Below are 17,306 nucleotides of genomic sequence, written 5' to 3' on the forward strand. Positions count from 1 at the left end.
AAGTAGCGGGGTCCCGAGAAATACAGCGTTCCACATTCCTGCGTGCTGCTATAACTGTTTAAATAATGGACCTGTCATCTTTCTTTTCATTGTTCACATCCTAACGACGTTTCACACTTAATTTTAAAGTCTGCTTCGAAGCGCTTTTCAAAATGCCTGCTCTAGTGCATTGAGGTTTGTTATCTGTCCTGTAAATCACTGCAAAAAAACAAAACAAAAAACAAAAAACATAACTAAACCTCTGGCTTTTCTGTTCACATCACGGATGGATTGTTATTGCTGTGTTATCTGTTGGACAATGTGGGCAACCCTATTTTTGATATTTGTTGAGTATGCTTGCAGTTGCAGATTTTTAAATGTACATAAACAGACTATACAGAACTTAAATGATAATAATTAAATATTACGACTTTAATGTTTGTTGCTTTAAAAACCCTTTACTTCCTAAACTAGAATGGCTAAAACACACAGTACTCCAACAGCAGTCCTTAAAATGTCAGCTTCTGTTAGGGATCTGGCATGTTTAAATATTGATTAAAAAATTTGGAGACTTCCTTATTACTTCAGCGACGGCGTTTCAAATGAATTTGGAAGAGAACAAATGTATTGCTGTCATAGGCAATTTTATAGCTCTTTATAGCTCAAAAAAATATATATATGAAACGTGTGATTTTATTGTCCAATGTAATCATGCAAAATGAACCAAACCTATCAACACAACCAGCTGATTTTACAAAACTAGAACAAACTTAAAAAAGCACTCAAGTTTCTTCTCAGTAAAAAATAGGAGTTTACTGAAGACTGAATTAAACGCTTTGAAAATATTGCCCTTTATTTCTAAACACATTTTTTTTTTTTTTAAAGTGACAATGCTTTGTCTACTGTGCTATGGGTGATCGAGGATGTCTTTCGGCTGGTAAATATCTGTCATTTGAAGATCCCTTCCTCAGTTATAAAAATGGCAACACATCTGACTGGTTTTCTTATGTACACTTGTTATGAACAGTCATTTTATCTTGAGATTAACAAGCATTGGTATTAAAGAAATTTTGGGTTTTTTATGCAGAAAAATAAACATGGAATAAATTGTTTTCTGACTAAGGTCATACAACTGAATGATGATGGCCTTCCTACTTCATTCTAATGGAAACAATTATCACAGTGTGAGTAGAGTCTTCAGGAGGTCTGAATAAGTATACTCATTAATCCACCAGCCATTTTAATGGCAGACATTTCACTAAACATATATCTTTGGAGCATAGTATATATATATATATATATATATATATATATATATATATATATATATAAAAATAGAGAGCAAGACAGAATGATGGTAATCGTGTGGGCCCTTGCATTTATATTCTTCAAATGATCATTTGTGCCACTTTCTCTCATAAAATAAACTTTGGAAAAAGTCAAATACAAATAGCAGTTTTCATTTTATGTTATGTACAGTATTTATTAATATGAACAATGCAGGCATGAGGAAGGAAGCACTTATCCCTGAGGTTTTGTTTATTAGTATGTCCAACCTGTATGTAATGAAAACTAAAGCAAACATAAATCATTTTTACTTTTTATTCTTCATTATAAACTAACAAAATGTCAATGTCAATCACTCAGCTAGCAAAATAAAGGTGTTTTGCCAATATTTCAAGTTGGGCTCTGGCATTTTCATTTTGGTATGTGACAACATTTGTTAAAAAAAATAATACAGTGGTTATCCCTTATCTTTCCCCCCTCAGGTTTAATGAAAAATGTACCACATCGATATTCTTTCCAAAAATAATTAACAGAAAACAGGGACAATTAGAAGTAAAATGTATTGATTCTTTTCACAGTTCTTTACAGAGCTGAGGGGTTTTGAAAAAAAAGACTGATAGAATTTGCTAGAACAGTTCTACAGTTGCAACACAGTATGCATCTGAATTTAAATATGAAATTGTAAAGTACACCTTATTCTGTGTACAGTTGTCAAGCCACACAATGGAACTTATGACACAATAACAAAAAAATAAACAAACACACATTTTTATCTTCAATAGTAGTTCCCAAGTATAACATCTGTTTTTGGGATTTAAAATATTGTAAGTTAATACATTGTGTGTAGCATCTCTTTTTAGAAGAGTCAGCTCCGGTTCTGCAATAAGAGACACTCAAAACAACGTATTTACTTATAACTACAAAACAGCTCTGCACTGAGTTTTTGCATATTTTGTTTTATCCAACTACACAAACACCTGCCATAAAACTGTCAAGCTCACAGCTTTGTTCAATGACACGGCAAAGAGTGTGAGAGAAATACACTCTCAAACATGATAGGAAGTACTGTAGCCCCCAAACACTTATATTAAACACTTATTTGCACAACAAATTAACATGTATTGCGAGGCCTGACCCATTTACACAAGAGTGAGGTACATATGGCAGGTGTTTCTGTTGTTTTGACCAACCCCTGTGTATAAGCTTTTAAGCTCTCTGATGTCACAAAAGTTTTGGCATGTTTGTTTTCTTCCCTTTTTTAACAATTGTTTTTTATTTGTTTTCCAGAAAATAAAATAATACAGTAAGAGGAATACAAAATTAATTAATAATCCAAAATAATAATAATCATATATTATATGTATGCATATACACACATATACACACACACACACACACACATTGTATTATATATATATATATAACAGGGGGGCCTAATTAAACAAATTTCTGGAGATAAGAAAAAGCATCTGACCAGTTACAGTTTTTAAACTGGCATGGTGTAATCTAGCTGTACTTCTCTCTACAAGCATAATATCTGTAAATGAAAACAACAGAGTGCGATCTAAGGGTATCTCAATCTCCACCCAGCCTTGTAAAATTGACTTGCAATATACCTTTTGGCATTAAGTATTAAAGTATTGATGTGCACTGGTAATTAAATATGTGCCATCATTTCAACACATATAAAGCTAAATCTCTATACCATTTCTTACACATTCATTGTGTTAATTATATAGACTTTAGGCATCACTAACATGAAGAGAAGATACCCATTAGTATTGGCACTTTTTTTTTTACTGTACCCATTTTTTTTTTAAAGATAGAAAATAATATCCAACAATAATTGCATTACCAGCCAGGCAACAAATCTCCCAAACAGCAGCTTACGCTATTCTCTACCTACTCTACATCTACCTAGGTTCAACTGTGCACAGAAGTTCTGTTCAACTCTCTGTCTGGATGCCAATTGTGAGTGCATCCAATCTTGATAAGGAGCTTCTGGGTGCAGCATCTGTTAAACAGCATCTGCCATATGTGCCCACTTACAGCCAATCATATTAGTGGTTATATCACCATACAGCACAAGCATATTCAATGAAGAAAACTGATCTACAATCAAAAATACTTGTTTTCTGTATAATGTTAACTTGAATAACATTTAGCAGAGGGATTCAGTCACTGCTAGGAGATTACTCCTCCCCTGCCACTGTATGAGCCCCCTCTCCCTATCTCTCTCTATCTATATATGGTTTTAATAATTTATTTATTTTTAGTTTAGCATTCATGTCATTGCAGTAATACTCTACTGGGTGTTGCATAATTGATTCGATATTGTACAGTATGTGCTCTAACCTTCAACTGCTGTGCTCAACTATCTAGCTTTTGCCCACTATATTATTGCCAAGGAGTTTCCTTTAGGTATAGAAACTTAACCAAGCCTTTTTTATATATCTAATCATCTTTGCCTGTGGGAATGATTAAGAGCCAAGTCAGGTCTTTCCATTCGCAAGTAGCAGATGACAAGTTTAGATTCGATGAAGCCGGCAACCTTGGAGACATCTTCATAGTCTGCCTGAAAGGGGGTTTCTAAGAAGCAAAATATCACAATTCAGCAGCAAGGTTAACAGGAGCCCCAAATGCAGAATTTTGCTAAATTATTTGTGCTATCTTGTGTAAACAGAACTGCAGGGCCAGTGCTGGGGGTTCTCATTACTGAATGTAAGTTTTTGAGATTATTGGTTTTTGCCCAATGATTTATTGGCAACTGTGCACAAAACAAATTAACCTTAAATAATAACTGTTCAGCTAGCGCTAATATTGTTTCACATTTAGACTAATTATGCAACCATCTCTATTGATCCTTGTAGTTTTTTTACAAGGCTCTTGTAACTAGGCAACAATAAATGAATCAACAGCCTGCCCCCATCAACATAATCAACACTAGCCTAAAAAAATAATGTGCCATGTCTGTTGGCCTTTTAAGTTTTTTTTTAATAAACTCCAAATTTTAGGTAAAGGCCATTTATAAATATACTTTTTGAACCCTGACACTTTATTTAATATACCTGGTTAGAGAATTAGCAAGGTTTCAATTAATACATATTGGGGGTCATGTATCAAGCGTTTGCGATAGCATTAATCATGACAGTTTTGGCAAGTTAATGCACTCTGCCGCTCATTAGTCATGTATTTTAAGGCGTGTCAAGCCTTAATTATATGCATGGGCAAATTGTAGGTGGGGCTCATTTGTACATGAAGTCTGTGATATTAAAACAAGATTTATGAAGCAGCAGGACTGCTGCGCTGGCTCTAAACGGGACCACAAATAAGTCAGATTTCAAAACGTATTTCTTATGACAGAGATTGCAGGCTCCTAATCTTCCTGAAGAACCTAGGAACAGAGGAAGAGTACTGAGAAGAGAGAGTAGTTAGGGCCTGCATTACCCCTTTTGATCTCCCTGAGGATGAAATTATAGCTCGAAACTTCTTATTTCACTATGCATATTTGGTTTTATCCATCGTATAATAATAATAATAATAATAATAATAATAATAATAATAATAATAATAATATAAAGTCAAGAGACTTAGTCAACACATATGAGCATGGTTTATCTAATATACATTTTACCATATGTGTTGATCTTTTTCAGCCATTCAGTAACCATGTCAGACTTGTGTGACTGCCACATGCTAGCTCCACATGATTAAATTGATCCTCACAAGAACTGTCCTATCGATGTGATGCCCTCGGAAGCCTGAATCCTGTGCTATTCATCATTATTACAAGAATCTCGTAGGCCTGTTTATGGTTTAAGAATTAGAAACCATATGTTGTTGTTAACATAAAGAGAAGCTACCCAATAGTGCTGGCACCTTTTTTACTGCAACATTTTTGTGGGAAGATGGAAAATAATTTGTATTGAATTTGAAAATCAAATAAATTAGACTTGACTCTACAGATACTGCTGTATAAGTACAACGTCTGACCTGCATAATTCTGACACCAGTAAAGCATTTAAAACTTGACTAACATTTAAATGTTTAAACGCTAAAAGCCCTATTTTGAGAGCAATAAAACAACAGCTTAAGACCACATAGAGCATATGTTGTACTTATGCTTAGAGAGAACTCATGTTTGGAAACTCTGTAGAGACACAGGGGTGTTTATCATATAAAAGAAAAGGATGTGATGTACAAAACAGAAAAGTACACAATAAAATAATGTTTTATAAAAAAAAAAAAACACACAAAAAGAATGGTCTTAATATATACATTTTGTGTAGACTGCTCGAGTCCCGATCAATGAGTATAAAAAATTACAACAAAATCCATTATTTAAAACAGAAGAAATCCCATTGCTTTAGAAAAATAACATTGGATTAATTTGATATAAATAACAAGCACCTTGAGTGCTCTTGTGAACCGACTTGCTGCCATTAAATACTTATTCTTTAAGGCTACTTGAAGCCATTTGTCAATCTGAGGCAGAAGACTGAGACTAGGTGCACTCTGAGAGGCTACTACTTCAGCGGTTTCACATTAATTGTGACTTTGAAGAGACTTGAGACTTCATGAACTGGAGTGCAATGTTCTGCTTGTCTTCATAGACTAACTTCGTTTCTACATCCACCAGACTTCTAAGAGGAATGCGAGGCAGGGCAGGCAGGAAGGGCTGATCTGATGATACATGCTTTGCTTCTTTTTTCTGTCCTCACACTCCTGCTTTCTTTTCTTGGGTTTCACACACCTGCTCCGTTTGGGCCTCCTGTTTAAGTTGTTCTTCTTGAAACACTTCATTGCCTGCTGCTTTGACATCATCTATTGCGATTTCATTTTTCACTGCATGACCTTTGCTTGTTTTAGGTCTTGTGTCCATTGAAGGTTTACTTGACTTCTTATCACTACAGTCAGATCCTCTTTCAGATGAAGAACCCATAGATACACTTACAATTCCTATAAAAAATGAGAATTTAAATGAACGTTTTTAAGTCCCCTAGTTTGTAAAGTATGCAAATATATGTGATCATGTGAGCTATACAAGTCAAGTTGTGTGCAACTGTTCAGCAACAGTCATGGGAAAGCACAAGGACCCTGAGAGTGGTTACCTGGGCAACCGACTCATCCCTTAGTAGAGTTACTGCATTGAACACCATGTCCATCAACTCATGAAAGATCTGTCGTTATTCTACGAATGAGAAGTCCAAATAATTGTCTATATAACTATGTACCATATATGGAAATTAAAGTATGTTTAAACCTCTGAATCAACTTGCCCTAACCTGTAATAGTGTCATTCGTCCAGTCATTCGATTGTGTTGAATATGTAGAGAATAATCCATAAATGTTCATTAGGATGGCCAAACCTTATGAGTGAAATAAATATAATATTATTAAATATTTAGATAAGAAATGCAATGTCATGGAAAAGAGTCAACCTGCTGTTTGATTTGATAGATTAAATTGCATTGAATATGAAAGTTGTTCAACTCTAGAACTCCCATCACATCAATAGTTTTTTATATTATTTTATTGGTTTACACTTTAACATAGTCTAAGATAACAAAATAGCAGAAGTGTCTTGGCTAACTATCAAGCTTTTTTGAACTGTCACAGTTCAGTTTATCTATAAATAAATGCTAAAGGCTAGGAAAAAGCCTTTAATTCTTTAAAAAAAGCAAACAAGCAACTGTAAATTGGACAAGATGTATATCTAAGGACAGGCTAGACAATTTAAATGACTATATGACCTAAATTAGTTTTTAAAAAGGGATAACTTGTTTACAGTTCTTATGTTTGGTGTTTTGTTGGCAAACAACTTTAAGTTACAACAGAATAAAACTGAAGGAAAATCCAAACTATATCTCAGCTATAGCTACAACTATAACATTTTGCAACTAAATGTTTCTTTTACTATATATATATATATATATATATATATATATATATATATATATATAATATATATATATATATATAGAGCATCGAAAGAAACATCACTATTATCACATTCATTTTTGAAAAAAAAGAGGTATATAAATGAAGTACATTGACGAAATGCTTTTGGTTTCTTTTTAATCACTTGATCATTCATCCTTGACCATGACACGCTTGAGTGACTATGACTGAAGCATATGCACTTAATCACCTAATTAGTGAGACAGTTGATTGGACACTGGATATGGAGTGATTTTGGCAGTTGAATTGCAAGCTTGAATAAAAGCAATAAAGAAAATCACAGAAAAAAAGCAATATGCCACGTCTGTCAAGACAGCAGCGCCTTCATGCAATCGGCATGTGGAGGCTGGACTAGGGCAGCATACTGTGGTTCGCCGTTTTAAGTGCTCACAGCCAGCAATTTCAAACCTGGAGAGACAGTATAACCAGACACACGCTGTCAATGACAGGCCACAAACTGGGCAACCAAGAGTCACAACACCTGCCCAAGATTGACAGATCATTTTGCAGCATCTTTGTGATGTCAACTGTTAATCATCACAATAAAAAGTCAGTGCACCTGCTCCAAAACAGAGTTTGTCATTTTTTGATCACATCTAGTGAATTTTATCCAAATATAACTGATAAGTTTCTTTTGATGCCCAAATATAAGTGATACGTTTCTTTTGATGCACATATACAAGTGATAAGTTTCTTTTGATGCTCAGTATATATGTATAGGAGTCCATAAAAAGGAGGCTTATTGTAGTGCTAGGACTTTGGTGTCTCAGCACCCAAGATAAAAGCTTGCATTGCATGACTGAAAGATACATAATCTTGAATAACGTATAATATTAGCTTTTAATTTTTCTTAAAATACAAAAATGAAGATTTAGTTTTACTGTTTTCCTTATAAATCTGAGCTACACAGAAACAGTTTCATTTGTTTGCTGAATAAATCTATTTAGTACTGTCAAAATGCCTATCAATACATAAGAAATTTACAGGCACTATTTTTACAACTTCAGGGACTTCAATATCTCCTGTGAGATGTTTCTTTACTCCTCTATGGAAGCATAACTCTGCTTTTGTACTTTGGGGGTGTTTAAAATATCCCCCCCCCCCAAGCAGCTACAGTAGTCTACAGACAGGCAGGGGTGTACTATAGTCCAATTCCTACTGCTTAACTAAGATTTCACTGCCCTAGACTAGTGGTGAAGAATTACATATGATAAATATTGGGATTTTCTTCCAATGCATCAGGCCATATAGGGACTGGCATGTATGTTTTATGCAGTTCAATATACCACAGTCGGAGAAGCCCAAAGTCCCGAACTTTTGTCAAGGATTTATTTATTTATTTATTTATTGCAATGTCAAAAATTAAAAATCAACGCAAGTCAACTTAAATTGCATTCCTACGCAGAGTTATTCTTCCCCCTCCCCCACTCCTAACTGTTTAATCATTGTACTTTCTTACATATACAGTGCCTATAGAAAATCTACACCCCCTTGAACTTTTTTCACATTTTGTTGTGTCAGTGCCTCGGAGTTTCATGCATTTAAATGATAATTTTTTTCCCCACTTATCTACACACCATACTCCACACTGTTAAGGGAAAAAAAGTTTTTATTGAGAATAAATGTATATGTTAAAAATACAAAACTGAAAGATCATAATTGGTTAAGTCTCCACCCCCCTCCGAGTTAATACTTGGTGGAAGCACCTTTGGCAGCAATTACAGCCGTGAGTCTGTTGGGATAGGTCTCTACCAACTTTGCACTCCTACATTTGCCAATATTTGACCATTCTTATTTACAAAACTGTCAAGCTCTGTCAAGTAACTTGGGGAGCGTTGATGGACAACAATCTTCAAGTCATGCCACAAATCTTCAATTGGATTTAGGTCAGGGCTCTGACTGGGCCATTTACATTACATCAAGGACATTTACATTTTTGTTCCTTTTGTAGCTTTGGCTATGTGCTTTGGGTCACTGTCATGCTGAAAGGTGAACTTCCGTCCCGGTTTCAGCTTTTTTGCAGAGGGTAGCAGGTTTTCCTCAAGTTCACAGTAGGGATGGTGTTCTTTGGGTGATGCGATGTGTTTGCAGTTTGCACCAAACATAACGCTTTGCATTTAGGCCAAAAAGTTCCATTTTAGACCACAAAACCTTTTGCCACATGGCTACAGAATCTCCTGTGTTTTGTTGCATACTTCAAAATGGGATTCAAGGTGGGCTTTCTTGAGTAATGTCTTCCTTCTTGCCAACCTCTCATTCAGGCCAGATTTGTGGAGTGCTTGGGGTATTGTTGTCACATACACCCTTTATCCTATCTTAGCCATAAAAGCCTATAGCTCTTGCAAAGTTGCCATTAGCCTCTTGGTAGCCTCTCTGATCAGTCTACTTCTTGCTTGGCCTGATCTAGGCAGGGTCTTGGTGGTGCCATACACCTTCCACTTCTTAATAATCGCTTTGACCATGCTCCAAGGGATATTCACGACCTTTCATTTTTTTTTTTTATACACATCCCCTGATCTGTGCCTTTAAACAACTTTGTCCTGGAGTTCTTTTGAAAGCGCCTTGGCGCTCATGGTTGAGTCTTTGCTTTGAAATGCACTACCCAGCAGAGGGAATCTACATGAACTGCTGAATTTATCCTGAAATCATGTGAATCACTAAAATTTAACACAGATGGAGGCCACTTAACTTGGTGTGTGATTCTGAAGGCGACTGGTTACACCTGAGCTAATTTAGGATTGCTATTACAACGGGGGTGGACACTTATCCAACCAAGCTATTTCAGTTTTTACTTTTAATTAGTTTTCTAGATTATTTTTTTTTCAGTTGGAAGCTGTGGGGTAGGATGTGTAGATAAATGAAAAAAAATTATATTTTAATGCATTTTAATTCCAGGCTATAAAGCAACAAAAGGTGAAAATTTTGAAAGGGGGTGTAGACTTTCTATAGGCGCTGTACGAAGCGTGGAGTACTGGTTAGGGCCAGTAAGTATGCAACCCTAAAGTTTTTTACCAGCCTGGCATTAGATTTTTACCAACCTTGCCATAATATTATAATTTGGAACTTTGAAATTAATAACTTAAAGACTGCACAGTCGTTTGGAAGGCCACAGGCTACCTAACGTAGTAGTTAAAGACAACTATAAGGTGGAATAATAACACTAAAAGAATACATTTGGAATTAGAAGCTATTTACCCTTTATTTACTTGTCTATCGTCAAGAATCTTATAACATAGTTATCCTGACAACACCATTTATTTTCTCAAGCCCTTGTAACAATACATAGATAAATAAATATTATCACGAAGTTCCCAGTAAACAAAATGAGCTTAAAAGGAACTACTTAGCCTTTGTACAGAACCTGACCTGCTGAAATTCTCTTTTTTAATCTGAGAAAGCAGTTTTTAATCAAACTAAAAGGAAACGTGATTCCTCATTCCTGTGAAACAGTCTTATAAAATAAGGTGTGGGTTATATTAATCTTAAGTACACAACTTGCTGAATGATAATAATAAAAGGCTTTATCTTTTTAAGTGGTACACGTGTGGATAATTTTAACAAACGTTCTCCTAATTTATTTTGGCAGTACACTTATTTAAGCAAAGCATTTCTAAAAAGATTTAAAAATAAAAACAAAACAACAACAAAAAAAAAAAAAACACTAATACAATTTGTCTTAAGCCACAACCTCCTTGAATGATTTGAAAGGGATTGGGTCTTTGCTGTGTACTGTCATGTAGGTTTAAAAGAAGCACTTGGAATAGCATTATATTTGATCCAGTCAAGGTTGTGTACATTTCAAATCCAACCTGTCAAGATCACCATCCAAAAGACAAAGCTATAATACAAGAGCATGTTTTATAAAAGACAAGGTATCAAGAAGAAAGGTTTTGGTTATTTTATCTTGTGAGTGCATGAAGTGATTCAAATGCTTTCTATAGTCCTTCATCTTCAGTGTACATGCATGCCATGGTTTTTCTGTGGCACAGAATTACTGCGCTCTTAAAAACCTAAGTCAAATGGAAGATTCTTATGCGCAAAAGACTCCTAATATGTCTTAGAAAAGTCTCAATGGACCTGCCCACTAAGTGATGAGTCAGATCTGCTGAAACATATACATTATTGACAGAAACGATTAACAGGATAAAGTGCAAAATAATCGTGCGAAACAGACGTTTCTGTCGCTTATACTGTACAACCTTCCCAGTGCAACCTCAGTAGTGGACAACTGCACTTATATATCAAACAATTATCGAACCCATGGGTACAGTAAATGAATTAAGGATGTTTGTAACACTCATTGAGGACAGTGTAAAATGTGTGCCAGTTATCTTGATTGACTGATAACTGCAAACAGGTAGTGGTGTCCCAGCTGTAGGAGTCAATTACAAGGGGCTGAAGGTTGTGTTTGCAGTCAGGGTTACAAGGGTTTAATTCCATTGCAGTGGGATGCATATAAATAGCTGTTTACTTTAGCTCTGGATTATCTTTTTTTTTTTTTATTGTCAGCCCTTGCTATAAGGCTCCACACTTGGTAAAATTAAATTACAATGACTGCAGTCCTCCAGTATAAAACAAATCTATTATAGTCGCTCTTTGTACGTTGTAAATATAGTATGCCACTGCTCTGAAGCACATTTATTTGACAAATTCTTGACACAGAACAACATAACACTGCTGGGTTTCAATGCTACACATTGTGAGCGATTTACAATTTTAGACATACTGTACAGTGTTCATGTAGGTTGCCAATGTAGGGTTGTTGTATATGCTTAAAACATCTGTTAACATTTCCAAATTATTTAAATAATAATGCTGTGAAGAAACTCAGTTGTAGTTTTGAGATTTCCTAGAGGGTGCAGTGGTATTTATAGCTGCTGAACTCTTTGAGGAAGTCTTTTAAAGTGTTCTCTTTATAGTTATATCTGACAGTACTCTATGGTGTGGTGTGGTTTAAAGCAGTCAGAACATACATTAAAAGTTACTCAGTTTGCCTTAAGGAATAGTATCATCGTTATTAAGGTGAAATTGAGAAGAAAAAAAAAAGGATTATTACATTATTTGCACGATACTTATGCACTTACAGGAACTTCCAAATGTGGGGACCACCTGTCCCGTATTGGATAGCATTGCAAGTAGCACTTCACAGAGACACCTCAGGACAATTAGGAATTCTTTAGGTGTCCCCCTGACTCTAATCATGCAGTAGACTTGCTTAGCCAGAGGACATTAGCAATCAAACATTAAAGAGCAAAGAGCTTGAAATGTAATTAAATGCAATTGTGTATATGTCCCCTATCTTATACAGTGTTTGCAATCATTCTGAGCTGTTCTGGGTTGCGTTGCTCCAAATCTGAGTTATGTTTTTTCTTTAAATCTACCAGGCTTTGAGCTTGTCTAGAGAATCCTCAATGCTGAGATTGACTTGCCTTCTTCTGTCCATTCAGATAATGTGACTGGTTTGTCAGCCCCACCTGTTATACATTTCTATAGACAGATGGGGCTTGGTTAAAAGGTCTCATTTTCACATGATCTGAATAGAATGAGGAAGTCTTCTCCAGGCAAGTTCAAAGCCAAGTAAATGCATATTTAGACAAAAATTACAATATCTCAAAATTGGAGCAGCAGAATGCAGAACCACTCTGCATGGTTACAAACACCATAAAAACTCAAATGAAATAAAATCTGAAGTAATTTACTCTTTGAATAGAAACCTTTGCAATGGGATATGAGTGTACAGTCTGTATAAAACATTAGGGATTATTATTATTTTTTTAAATATAATTTACTGTATAAAAAATAGAGAATGCATAGCTTTTATTACAACAGTACTGTCAGATTTTGCATGAATTTTTCATCAGCATGGTACATTTAACATGCGGTGGAGGTCCCGAGAACATGGAAACATCTGTCAGTATTATGGATGTCACTGGTTTGTGAAGTAAGAAGTCACTGTCACAGTGAGCTTCTGCCTGCTTCTTGTTGGGACCGTTTTTAAAACTGTAACTACTGTAACATTCAATTAGATTACTTATGCAGTAATTTCCATGCTTGTTATTCTTTATGGTTGTGCACGGCATCTGTAGGTGCCCTCTGTATGCTGCTCTGGTACTGAACTCTGGTACTGAGATATGCATCTGTTGGTCACAGATACCTTAAAAAAAAAACGTAGGGGCGTGGATCAGAAAACCAGTCAGTATCTGGTGTGACCACCAGTTGCCTCATGCAGCGCTACACATCTCCTTCGCATAGAGTTGATTAGGCTGTTGATTGTGGCCTGTGGAATGTTGTCCCACTCCTCTTCAATGGTTGTGTGAAGTTGTTGCATATTGGCGGGGACTGGAACATGCTATCGTACACGTCAATCCAGAGCATCCCAAACATGCTCAATGGGTGACATGTCTGGTGAGTATGCAGGCCATGGAAGAACTGGGACATTTTCAGCTTCCAGGAATTGTGTACAGATCCTTGTGACATGGGGCCGTGCATTATCATGCTGAAACATGAGGTGATGGCGGCTGATGAATGGCACGACAATGGACCTCAGGATCTTGTCACTGTATCTCTGTGCATTCAAATTGCCATCGATAAAATGCAATTGTGTTCGTTGTCCGTAGCTTATGCCTGCCCATACCATAACCCCACCACCGCTATGGGGCACTCTGTTCACAATGTTGACATCAGTAAACTGCTCGCCCACATGATGCCATACACGCTGTCTGCCATCTGCCAGGTACAGTTGAAACCGGAATTCATCCGTGAAGAGCACACTTCTCCAGCATGCTAGTGGCCATCGAAGGTGAGCATTTGCCCACTGAAGTCGGTTACAACGCCGAACTGCAGTCAGGTCAAGACCCTGGTAAGGACGATGAGCACGCAGATGAGCTTCCCTGAGACGGTTTCTGACAGTTTGTGCAGAAATTCTTTGGTTGTGCAAACCCACAATTTCATCAGCTGTCCGGGTGGCTGGTCTCAGACGATCCCGCAGCTGAAGAAGCCGGATGTGGAGGTCCTGGGCTGGAGTGGTTACACGTGGTCTGCGGTTGTGAGGCCGGTTGGACGTACTGCCAAATTCTCTAAAACGACGTTGGAGGCGGCTTATGGCAGAGAAATGAATATTCAATTCTCTGGCAATAGCTCTGGTGGACATTCCTGCAGTCAGCATGCCAATTGCATGCTCCCTCAAAACTTTTATTGTCCCCAGCACAAGGTGCATCTGTGTAATGATCATGCGTTTAATCAGCTTCTTGAAAAGCCACACCTGTCAGGTGGATAAAATAGGAGAAATGCTCACTAACAGGGAATTAGCTTTTTGTGTGTATGGAAAATTTCTGGGATCTTTTATTTCAGCTCATGAAACATGGGACCAACACTTACATGTTGCGTTTATATTTTTGTTCAGTGTATATATATATATATATATACCATATTACTTTGAATTAACGCTGCCCTTGAATTAACGCCTCACTCAGATACCAGCTTTTTAATAGATGCAGCCCCTCGAATAATCGCCACTGTCAATAAAGAAACGTAAAGGTATTTTTTTTCTATCCCTGCTCAAAAAATAAATAAAGCAACGCGCAACTCTGGCTATGTACATGTGATGCCCCCGAAGAGACTGCAGCCTCAAGCCACCATGTAATACAAACTAATGACACACACCTTAGTAAGCACAGTTTACTTTATGGTACAGTCCCAACACATAATCCAAGATGAACTACTTACAGCACAGCTGTCTTTCACGTCCTTTCTTTTCCCAGCAGAATTCAGTGCCAACACAGCAGGGCATAAACAAGGACTGTCTGTTTACCTCATCCTTGGCTTGGATGGTTAAAACAAACTCAGAGGAACTTAGAGCTTTGCTGGTCACTCTAGTGCTATCCGAAAGCTGGCTGAAGAGATCTTCATGTAGGGGGTTTAGTTGTTTTGTATTTTCAATTGTCAATTGGAATATATATATATATATATATATATATATATATATATATATATATATATATATATATATATATATATATATATATATATATATAAACTTCTATGTCTAAAGGTGAGAAGATTTCGGTTTCTCTTAAATTACAAACAACCAGGTCAATTACAGTAAGGAAAAAAAAAAAACGAGTAGGATATATTAGTTTTAACAGAAATCAAACTGATATTCCCAGGTAATATTTTTCATGAAGAAAACCAACTGCATCGCACTTAACTACCGTTCTCTCTCCTATACTTGTCACGTCCCATAGCAACCAATACACACTCCTGATTCGCTGGTACAGCACTCCCCTGACCTCCCAAATCCCACCTAATAGGCTCTCATTAACTGTCAGTAACTGTACTGAACTCAAGCCCCCAAAACACATACGAATATAGAGCTGCAGATCGGAGCCTCTCACGACATCGCTTCTAAAATGCTTTAAATCATGTAATAAAATATTGCAGCATTTTGTAAAGCATAGTATTATTAATAAAGACCGCCCTCGCATAATCGCCACCCTCGTTTCGCAGTCATTTTAATCAATTTAAAATAAACGTTGCGGCGCCAAATTGAAGTAATATGGTATATATATATATATATATATATATATATATATATATATATATATATATATATATATATATATATATATATATAGTAAATTATTTTTTTCAAATCTGTTTTGGTCACTTTTCTAAAAGTTTACCGTTATATTAAGATATGGACAGAAAACGTAGTTGCATCTAGTTAAGGCATATATAAAGCCTGATAAACACATACAAAATATAATCATGGTTAACCATAATAAAAGTGTGCAAATGCATAGTAGTAGACTGAGAAAAACAAGGTAAAGATTACTTTTATCTATGAAGTACAGTGTAAATAGAAGCCATTTAAATTAGTAATTAAATAGATGTAGCAAAAGTACTTAAAATGAATAGCATTCTAATTAAAGAGGGTTTACAGTACAGTACATCAGGCATGCTATTGTGCAGTGCTATGATTATTATAACTTTGAATACAGAATTTAACAGATGGAATCACTGGTCTTGCATACATGAATGGCAAAAACTAGCTAGAGTGTATCCACACATGCCGTGGCTTATCTAGCAGAATGCTGGACCGTTCTTACTGGCAGTGAACAAGCTACGGAAAACACAATGATGCCAAACTGAAAATGTCTGACAGGGCAGTGATGACAAACCTTCATTATGACCATCTTCCATTTCAACAACAGGATACCTTAACATGAGAACTTCTTAATAACCAGCTGCACAGAACGTGTCTTTGACGTGTCGTTTACCATAGGGTAGCAAATAGTCTTCTTTGCTAAACGTCACCTGAGGTATAAACCTTCAATTGGTCAGGTGTGGGCGGAGTGATACAATGACGAAAGAATGAGCCAAGGCTTCAAACACACATTATAGCTGTTTTTACTGCAGTTCATTTACTGTGATTTGATACATATATGATACATGCTTGTTATTCCATCATTGTGTTCCCCATTACTTGTTCTGTGCCAGTACCAAGTCACATCACATGTGGATATCCTCCAAGTCAGGTACTTCATGTCAGCCCTATATTTATATAAGATTAATTATGGATTATGGAAAAAAAAATTCTAATTAAAGAACTGTGTGGGTTATATTAGATTTAAAAGGTCTGGAGTTAAAGTTATATTGTGTCATGAATCAGTGATTTACATTTATCATGCAAAGCTGACAGCTTCAATTGTAAAAGACAGAAAGCATCTCGGTTTTCCATTGACTGCCCACCAGCAAAATCAAATCAGATGGGACTGCAAGGACATCCCTTTGTTTCCAAATGCAAAAAATGCTACAAAAGATACTTTACAATTAATCTGATTTTTTTTTTTTTTTTTTTTTTTTTTTTGTTTATTATGTTTTCAGAATACAAACAAAACATCAATTAAATAAAAACTGTCTATAAAAGGCCACTTAATGATTTAAAGAGGTTGCCATGTCTACCGATTTAAGCCTTATTAATCCTTGTCGTTGAGCTCTGCAAACTCTGTATAACCCTGGTAAGAACCTGAGAGCTCCAGTTCTGGGTCCGTTGTAAGCAGAGACAAAACATTCTCCTG

General features: G+C 36.0%; 1 pseudogene; it reads right to left on the reverse strand.

Moving 5' to 3' along the window:
- The window catches only part of LOC121323476, a 32,103-nt pseudogene extending 25,895 nt beyond the window's left edge, over nt 1–6,208 (reverse strand).
- Between the last annotated feature and the right edge of the window lie 11,098 nt (nt 6,209–17,306).

Source organism: Polyodon spathula, chromosome 11, assembly GCF_017654505.1.
Source record: "Polyodon spathula isolate WHYD16114869_AA chromosome 11, ASM1765450v1, whole genome shotgun sequence".
Taxonomy (NCBI): Eukaryota; Metazoa; Chordata; class Actinopteri; order Acipenseriformes; family Polyodontidae; genus Polyodon; species Polyodon spathula.